This window comes from Polypterus senegalus, unplaced genomic scaffold, assembly GCF_016835505.1.
Source record: "Polypterus senegalus isolate Bchr_013 unplaced genomic scaffold, ASM1683550v1 scaffold_8210, whole genome shotgun sequence".
In the NCBI taxonomy this organism is placed as follows: Eukaryota; Metazoa; Chordata; class Cladistia; order Polypteriformes; family Polypteridae; genus Polypterus; species Polypterus senegalus.
Window position 1 is genome coordinate 1,049 of NW_024385276.1, and position 9,098 is coordinate 10,146.

The 9,098-nt window shown below is 36.4% G+C and overlaps 1 long non-coding RNA gene across 1 annotated transcript; it reads right to left on the minus strand.

Moving 5' to 3' along the window:
- Positions 1-664: 664 nt before the first annotated feature.
- LOC120522263 lies at positions 665-8,849 on the minus strand. The gene is made up of 3 exons (XR_005632331.1): positions 8,792-8,849; positions 908-1,005; positions 665-834 (listed from the first exon to the last, which is right to left on the minus strand). It is a non-coding gene; the product is annotated as an uncharacterized LOC120522263 (long non-coding RNA).
- Between the last annotated feature and the right edge of the window lie 249 nt (positions 8,850-9,098).

The following is a 9,098-nucleotide window of genomic DNA, read 5'->3' on the forward strand; positions in this document are numbered from 1 at the left end:
TCTACAGTGAATGAATCACATTTCACTACCTGGTAGTCTGATGGATGAAATTTGGGTTTGGTAGGTGCCGGGAGAATGCTTCCTTCTGGAGTGCATAGTCCCTACTATAAAGTTTAATGAAGTGGGGATAGTGATATGATGATAGTTTTCAGTTTTGGGCCAGCCCCTTGATTCCAGTGAAGGGTACTGGTAACGCTACAGCATACAAAGATATTTTAGACAATTGTGCACATACAACTTTGTGGCATCAGTTTAGGGAAAGCTTTTTTCTGTTCCAACATGATTGTGCCCCAATGCACATAGCCAGGACTATGAAGACATGGAGCCCTGACCTCAATCCTATTAAATACCTTTGGGATGAGTTATAATGTTGGTTGTGAGCCAGGTCTTCTTGTCAAATATCAGCACCTGACCTCTCAAAGGCTCTTTTGGCTAAATGGGCATAAACTCCCACAGGCACATTCCAAAATCCTGCGGAAAACCTTGTCAGAAGAATGAAGACTGTTATAGCCGCAAAAAGGTGGGGAAACAATTCAATAATGTCCAAGGTTTTGTAATGGGATGTCCAACAAACCCATATAGGTGTGATAGTCATGTGTCCACAACGTTGTGGCCATATGGTGCACAAATATATATTAACTAGACTTCCACCATACAGTAAATACTTACTCTGAAGTTATCAGGAGAGTTCAAATGAAATTTTTCTCTAATATCTTCAGAAGCACCAGCACATAACCGGTAAAATATATGATAGTTTCGCTCTTCCTTACTCTGCACACAGATCCTGGATTTCTCCAAAAGATAATGTGACACAAATCCTCCTACAACAGAATTCTGCAGGAAACAAAAAAATATTTAAAAATTATGGTTACATTTCTTCATTGTCCTAATAATAAATATTTCTTACCTTTTCATTAAAATGAATTTCTACAAATTTCCCAAATCGACTACTGTTGTTGTTTCGCACTGTTTTAGCATTTCCAAAAGCTTCCAGCAAAGGATTGGCTGGAAAAACGAGAAGAAAAAAGAAATGAATTTTAAAACAATAAAAAATAAATTATTATGCGATAAACATTATATGTACTATACACAGTACACTATATAATATTTCCCATTTTTACTGTTTCTCTACAAATATTTCCTTCAATAAATTACAAATATGAAATCAAACAGAAAAAGCGAAAGGGCTAAGATTAAAGATTTCTCTGGTGGCAAAAAAAAAAAGCAGAGAAGACATGCATTCACGTAAGGCTGTCATATTTTAAAGAAATGCTTAAAAAATTGCTCAAAATGGATCTCACATCTGGGATAACTTTAATGAGAGTGGTAGCAAAGATGAAGCATTAAAAATATCTCATACAACACAGCAAATATGGATGTCAATACAGTCCAAGTGAAATGCTATACTCTTTGCCAAATAAGTAATGGTAAAAAATCAAACAAACAATATTAAATTAGGATCACCGTTTAAGACTGAAATGGATATATAAGACTGGCAGTTTAAGTTGTCTTTTTAATTATTTATTTTAAATAAACATGTATAGAAACCTCCTCCATGTTTTGGAAGTATCTTGCCACTTTGTGAACTCTTGTCGAGTCCAGGAGAATGTCGGTATATGTTCTTGTGAATCATAATACAGCAATATCTAAAGGCTAGGAAGAATAATGTGTTTTGGATAATTTGAAATATGCACAGTAATATAATACAGCTCTCTAAGTATGGATTTGCCAATGTAAAGCAACTGAATGAAAATTAGTCAGCTATATGTACAGTTGTGCTTGAAAGTTTGTGAACCCTTTAGAATTTCTGTATTTCTGCATAAATATGACCTAAAACATCATCAGATTTTCACTCAAGTCCTAAAAGTATATAAAGAGAAACCAGTTAAATAAATGAGACAAAAATATTATACTTGGTCATTTATTTATTGAGGAAAATGATCAAATATTACATATTTGTGAGTGGCAAAAAGTATGTGAACCTCTAGGATTAGCAGCTAGTTTGAAGGTGAAATTAGAGTCAGCGCTTTTTAAATCAATGGGATGACAATCAGGTGTGAGTGGGCACCTTGTGTTATTTATAGAACCGATCTATCAAAGTCTGCTCTTCACAACACATGTTTGTGGAAGTGCATCATGGCACGAACAAAGGAGATTTCTGAGCGACCTCAGAAAAGAGTTGTTGATGCTCATCAGGCTGGAAAAGGTTACAAAACCATCTCTAAAGAGTTTGGACTCCACCAATCCACAGTCAGACAGATTGCGTACAAATGGAGGAAATTCAAGACCATCGTTACCCTCCCCAGGAGTGGTCGACCAACAAGGATCACTCGTGGAGCAAGGCGTAATAGTTGGCGAGGTCACAAAGGACCCCAGGGTAACTTCTAACAACTGAAGGCCTCTCTGACATTGGCTAATGTTTATGTTCATGAGTCCACCACCAGGAGAACACTGAAAAACAATGGTGTGCATGGCAGGGTTGCAAGGAGAAAGCCACTGCTCTCCAAAAAAAACATTGCTGCTCGTCTGCAGTTTGCTAAAGATCACATGGACAAACCAGAAGGCTATTGGAAGAATGTTTTGTGGACGGATGAGAACAAAATAGCACTTATTGGTTTAAATGAAAAGCGTTATGTTTGGAGAAAGGAAAACACTGCATTCCAGCATAAGAACCTTATCCCCATCTGTGAAACATGGTGGTGATAGTATCATGGTTTAGGCCTGTTGTGCTGCATCTGGGCCAGGACAGCTTGCCTTCATTGATGGAACAATGAATTCTGAATTATATCAGATAATTCTAAAGGAAAATGTTAGGACATCTGTCCATGAACTGAATCTCAAGAGAAGGTGGGTCATGCAGAAAGACAACGACCCTAAGCACACAAGTCGTTCTACCAAAGAATGTTTAAAGAAGCATAAACTTAATGCTTTGGAATGGCCAAGTCAAAGTCCTGACCTTAATCCAATCAAAATGTTGTGGAAGGACCTGAAGTGAGCAGTTAATGTGAGGAAACCCACCAACATCCCAGAGTTGAAGCTGTTCTATATGGAGGAATGGGCTAAAATTCCTCCAAGCCGGTGTGCAGGAATGATCAAAAGTTACCGGAAACGTTTAGTTGCAGTTATTTCTGCAAAGTGGGTGGGGGGGAGACGGGGTTTGGGGTGTCACACCAGATACTGAAAGCAAAGGCTCATATACTTTTGCCACTCACAAATATGTAATATTCGATCTTTTTTTTTTAACTGGTTTCTATATATCTACTTTTAGGGCTTGAGTAAAAATCTGATGATGTTTTAGGTCATATTTATGCAGAAATACAGAAAATTCTAAAGGGTTCACAAACTTTCAAGCATCACTGTATTTATCCTCCTGGAGGACTCTAGACCCAAAGCTATAAAAAGGTAATTTGTTGCTTCTTTATTTACTCCATTATTGCAACTTTTTGACAGTAAATATTTTCAGATCTTCAGATAAATTTTGGTTATGATTTATATAAAATAAAAGCCATCTTAATTACCACATAATTTTTTATAACATGTCATTTATTAAACTAACAAAGTTATCCAATACCAGCCAGTACTACCTGAGAAGGTAATTGCTGTGTGTAAAGGTAATTGGTCCCCTTACAGTGAAAATGGGTAATTACTGTCACCTTGAATGATAAAGAATGCAACCAAATACTTTCTATAATTCAATATCAATTCTCAACAATACTATGGATAATTATAGTCAATTTCCTCTTGCATATCTTCTTTATATCAAAAACACTTAGTATTTTAAAGCGTGAACTGCTTTTTTCAGGCCCTGCCACAGCATTTGTATTTGGTTTAAGTCAAGATTTTGACCAGGCCAGTCAAAAGTTAGGGCTCAGTATTGTTAAAGTTTAAATAGAGCAAAGCAGTCTATAATCAAACCTAGCTCTTTTAATCAGCTGATTTTAAATATCCTTTTCAATGGGCAGAATTAACTAGGGGGGAATTACTTTTGTACATAGTGGTGTTAGATAATTATGTTAATTTGATAAATGAAATAATTTTTAAAATGTGTTATTTATTCATTTGGATGTCCTTTTTGTAATATTAGATTTTAGTTGATGACCTAAAAATAATAAGTGTAAAAAAACTGCAATAGAAGTGGAAGAGGATAACATTTTTTTCACTACAGAGAAAATTGGTAGGCAATATTAATAAGGAACTGCGGTACTCTGATTTTCTCAAATTATCTCAAGCTTTCAAAATATGGAAAAAATAATCTAAAACTACAAAAATTGCAAGCAATGTACAGTACACCATAACACACAAATTATTTTATAATTACTTGCATGATTGACAAAAATGACAGAAATTATATAATTAAGTAAATTAGAATGTAGTAGAAACAAAACAATTAGTTAATGATTATATAACATCAATGCATTTTGTGGATGTTTCTTAGAACAATAAACATTTACTACTAAGCTTTAATAACATAATTATTCATATTAATTCTGTCTTTTTTTTCTTTCCAATATCCTTTGGTGGTGCTGTGCACCACTGCTACAGTACCTTGCTAAAGTAAATTGCAGCCACCTTCAGTGCTAAAAAGGATGAAAAATGCTATAATTAAGATGATACATGGTGCACCAAACCATATGTTTCGTCATATATAGATACTAATGAATAACCCTGACACATTTAAGTTAATTAGAATGTCTGTTTGGCCTGAACAGTCTCTTAGCCTCAGGACCCCCTAGACTTATAATTTTTCATGGGTCCACGTTAGCTAAAGTTTTTCATTTTCTATTTAGCACAACGCAAGTACAAGTAAATGTAAAGCACTGTATTGTTAATCATTAAGTCAACTAGCAAGGAATCTTGTTACAGTATACAGTGATCCCTCACTATATCGCTTCGACTTTCGCGGCTTCACTCCATCACGGATTTTAAATGTAAGCATATCTAAATATATATCACAGATTTTTCGCTGATTCACGGATTTCTGCGGACAATGGGTCTTTTAATTTATGGTACATGCTTCCTCAGTTTGTTTGCCCAGTTGATTTCATACAAGGGACGCTATTGGCGGATGGCTTAGAAGCTACCCAATTAGAGCATGTATTACGTATTAACTAAAACTCCTCAATGATATACGAGATATGCTTCCCGCATGGTGCTTGATTGTTTGCTTTTCTCTGTCTCTCTCACTCTCTCTGACATTCTCTGCACCTGACGGAGGGGGTGTGAGCAGAGGGGCTGTTTGCACAGAGGCTGTTTGCCTAGAGCAGGGGTCTCCAAATTATGGCCCGCGAGGCCCTCTCATCCGGCCCGTGGAGACTTTATCTACGGAAAAAAATTACGGAAATTTATGTGTATCCTGCCAAAATCAGCCACTGCTTACGTGGATGTTACGTTTTTACTGAATTAAAATAGAGGCGCGCAGTAGTGTGTTATGTTTTCAACCGATCACTACATTGTAAAACCTTATTCACTGCTTACTTTTCTACAGTACTTCTGCTCACAGTCAATGAGATGATATAACACCATCTAGTGGCAGAGTTTTTAAATGGTTTGCTGCTTGTTCAAGACTTGATTATTTTGATCAGTTTGCCAGTTGCGATTGACTGCTGCGATGAGGAGATGTTGGTGTCAGTTAGCGCCTAATTCGAAACATATTTAGTGATAATTTCCTTGTAATTACTTACCAGTGTGTATAAAGTATTGGGAATGTCATTAGTTTAACAAGAATTTTCCGAATATTCTGAAGAGGAAACATTAAAAGCAACAATCTCTCTACCATAAGTGGATATATTTGCAGACTACATTCAGGTAAGTTTAACTTAAGAAATCATAAGAATTTTAAAAAATTGTTTTGGGTCATTTGTAGCTATAATTGCGACGAAATTAGTTTGCATAATCAGGTTTTTTGAGCGATATTGTGTGCAAGATACTTTCAGTTTCACTATTTATTCATGTTGAAGACACTTTATTTTAGTGCTCAACGATGGCCGAGAAGAGGAAAAGAAAAACAGACGATAAGTGTTAGCAATTTCAAGAAGAATGGAGTTTGAAATACTTCTTCATTTAATCCGGCAAGAAACCATTGTGTGTGATTTGCAACAAAACCGTGGCTGTGATGAAAGAATACAATCTTCGCCGTCATCATCGAAGCAAATATCAGGAGAAATATGCACAGTTGGAGGGTAAAGTTCGTGCCGAAAAATTTTCTAAATTACAAAATCAACTCACATCTCAGAGGGCATTGTTCAGTAAATCCTCAAATGAAAATGAATCCTTAACTAAGGCCAGTTATAAAGTTGCCTACGTCCTGGCTAAAAGTGGCAAACCGTTTACAGATGGTGAAGTAGTGAAGGAATGTTTGTTGGAGGTGGCTGAGGAACTTTGCCCAGAAAAGTCGAAACAATTTAAAAATGTAGCTTTGGGTGCAAATACCATTGCCCGTGTTGCAGACATGGGTGAAAACATCGTGACTTAAATAGCTTAAAAATGCAAGCAAGTTTCACCATTTTTCAATTGCAATGGATGAATCGCTGGACAGCTGTTTCACCTCTCAACTGCTTGTGTTCATTAGAGGTGTGGATGAAGACATGAACAGAACACAAGAGCTGGCTTCCCTACATAGCATGTATGGCACTGTTACCAGAGAGGATATATTCAATGAACTAAAAAAAACATTTGCTGATTATAACTTGGACTGGACTAACCTCAGTTGCCTGACTGTTGATGGAGGAAAGAACATGAGTGGCATAAAGAAAGGCTTGGTTGGACAAGTGAAGCAGATGTGTAATGAGAAAAAATTCCACCACCAATGTTCCTGCACTGTATTATTCACCAGCAAGCTTTGTGTGCTAAATATGTGGACATTAGCAGTGTACTGAATCCTGTGGTGAAGATGGTGAATTTAATAAGGTCACATGGGCTTAACCATAGACAGTTCGGAGACATGTTGAAAGATACTGACACAGAATCGAAAGATTTACCATATTACACAGCAGTAAGATGGCTAAGTTGTGAGAAAGTTATGAGCAGAGTATTTGAATTAAGAAAGGAAATAGGTGACTTCCTGGAAAGTAAAGGCAAGCCACAGCCATTACTATCTGATGAAGAGTGGGTATGGAAATTGGCCTTTGCTGCAGACATAACTAATCATTTAAATTTTCTGAACCTAAAACTACAAGGAGAGAAAAATCTAGTTTCTGATCTATACACCCACCTAAAGGCCTTCAAAACTAAACCTGTCTTGTTTTGCAACAAGTACAGGCCAACAACTTGATGCACTTTCAGCAGTGCAAGGTCTTCATGGCTGAAGCAACAACTGCGTTCCCCACGTCATTTGCATGAGAGATCATCAAAGACCTCCAGCTGCAGTTTCAGGAGCAGTTTTCTGACTTGGATTCAAAGGCAGAAGAAGTGAGACTGTTTCAAAACCCATTTGAAGCAGATGTGGCTAGTTGCCCAGATAAACTGCAGCTGGAGGTCATTGAGTTGTAAGCAAATGACTTCCTTAGGACAAGTTCAAAGGACTGGTGGGTTTTACCAGTTTTGCCCAAGGAAGACTTTCCTAATGTCAAAACTTTTGCATCAAGGTACCTTTCAATATTTGGAACAACATATTTGTGTGAACAAACATTTTCAAGAATGAAATACGTGAAGAACAATTTGAGAACAAACTTGTCTGATGATAATCTCAGGTCATTGTTGATGTTAGGGACATCAAATCTAAAGCCAGAAATGTCTGCTATTTTGGCATCCAGGAAACAATTTCACCATTCCCACTAATACAGATGTTCAGGTGTAGTGTATCAATGTGTTATTAAATAATAGCTGAATAAAAAATTATTAAATAAATAAATAAATAAATAAATAAAAACAACATCTATGTTTTGATTCTTTTTTATTTGGACCTTGAGTGTGTAGTCAGCCCCCAAACTGCTGTTTGATAGTTAATGCGGCCCTCAGGCTGAAACGTTTGGAGACCCCTGGCCTAGAGGATACGGACACTCCTCTAAAAATGCCGATTTATCGCGGTGCTTTGGCATACTTAAAAGCCCAAAAGCACGTATTGATTTTTTGATTGTTTGCTTTTCTCTCCCTCTCTCTCTCTGACATTCTCTGCTCCTGACACGCATTCCTTTGAAGAGAAGATATATTTGCATTCTTTTAATTGTGAGAAAGAACTGTCATCTCTGTCTTGTCATGGAGCACAGTTTAAACTTTTGACTAAAATATATAAAAATAACCACACAAACATATGGTTTCTACTTCGCGGATTTTCATCTATGGCGGGGGTTCTGGAACGCAACCCCTGTGATCGAGGAGGGATTACTGTATTGGGAGTAACCCTTTGTTGCTTCTTCTTATATATATTTCTTCATCATGGAAGCCATACAGCTACACACATTTGTAAAGTGACAAAATTTGCTTTTCTACATAGAGTCCTGAAGGTACATGGACTTTTAAAAATGGATAGAGAAGAAAAGTTTACAAAACAAATATAAACTATTGACCTATCAATCACAGGAAACAAAAAACAATGAAATCAGGAAGCTCTTGGAGATGAGTCAACTACTAAGTCCTCATTTAATGTAAATTTACTGTTATGTTTATTATAACCCAAATATCATACCTCTCAGTGGAAATACTTACTTAACAGCATTGGACAGACAGATATAAAAATTGATAAACTGAAATGTCACTGAATTTATTTTGGTACAGGGAAATAATTTGTACACTTTAAACTACAAGTCTCCCATTCAAGCTGTGACAGTTGAAACTGCATTATTATTACACTTACCCTCAACTATTCTTTCGCCAATGTCTTGGCCTGTACCATATGATTCTGTCAAGTACCTACACAAAAAAATGAAAAGCTGTAATAACATTAGAAAATGTATAAAATTATATTACCACTACTTAGTATAAAATACAAATTACATCCCAGCAGATTCAGACTAAAGAGAGGAGTAGACTTGCACAGTCACTCACATTCACTTGTACATGGCTAATTTAGAGTTACACATCTGGATGATTTGGATGACTCTGGAAAATAACAGGACCCAAAGAACAACACCTCCTACACATAGGAAGAACATTTAAAATCC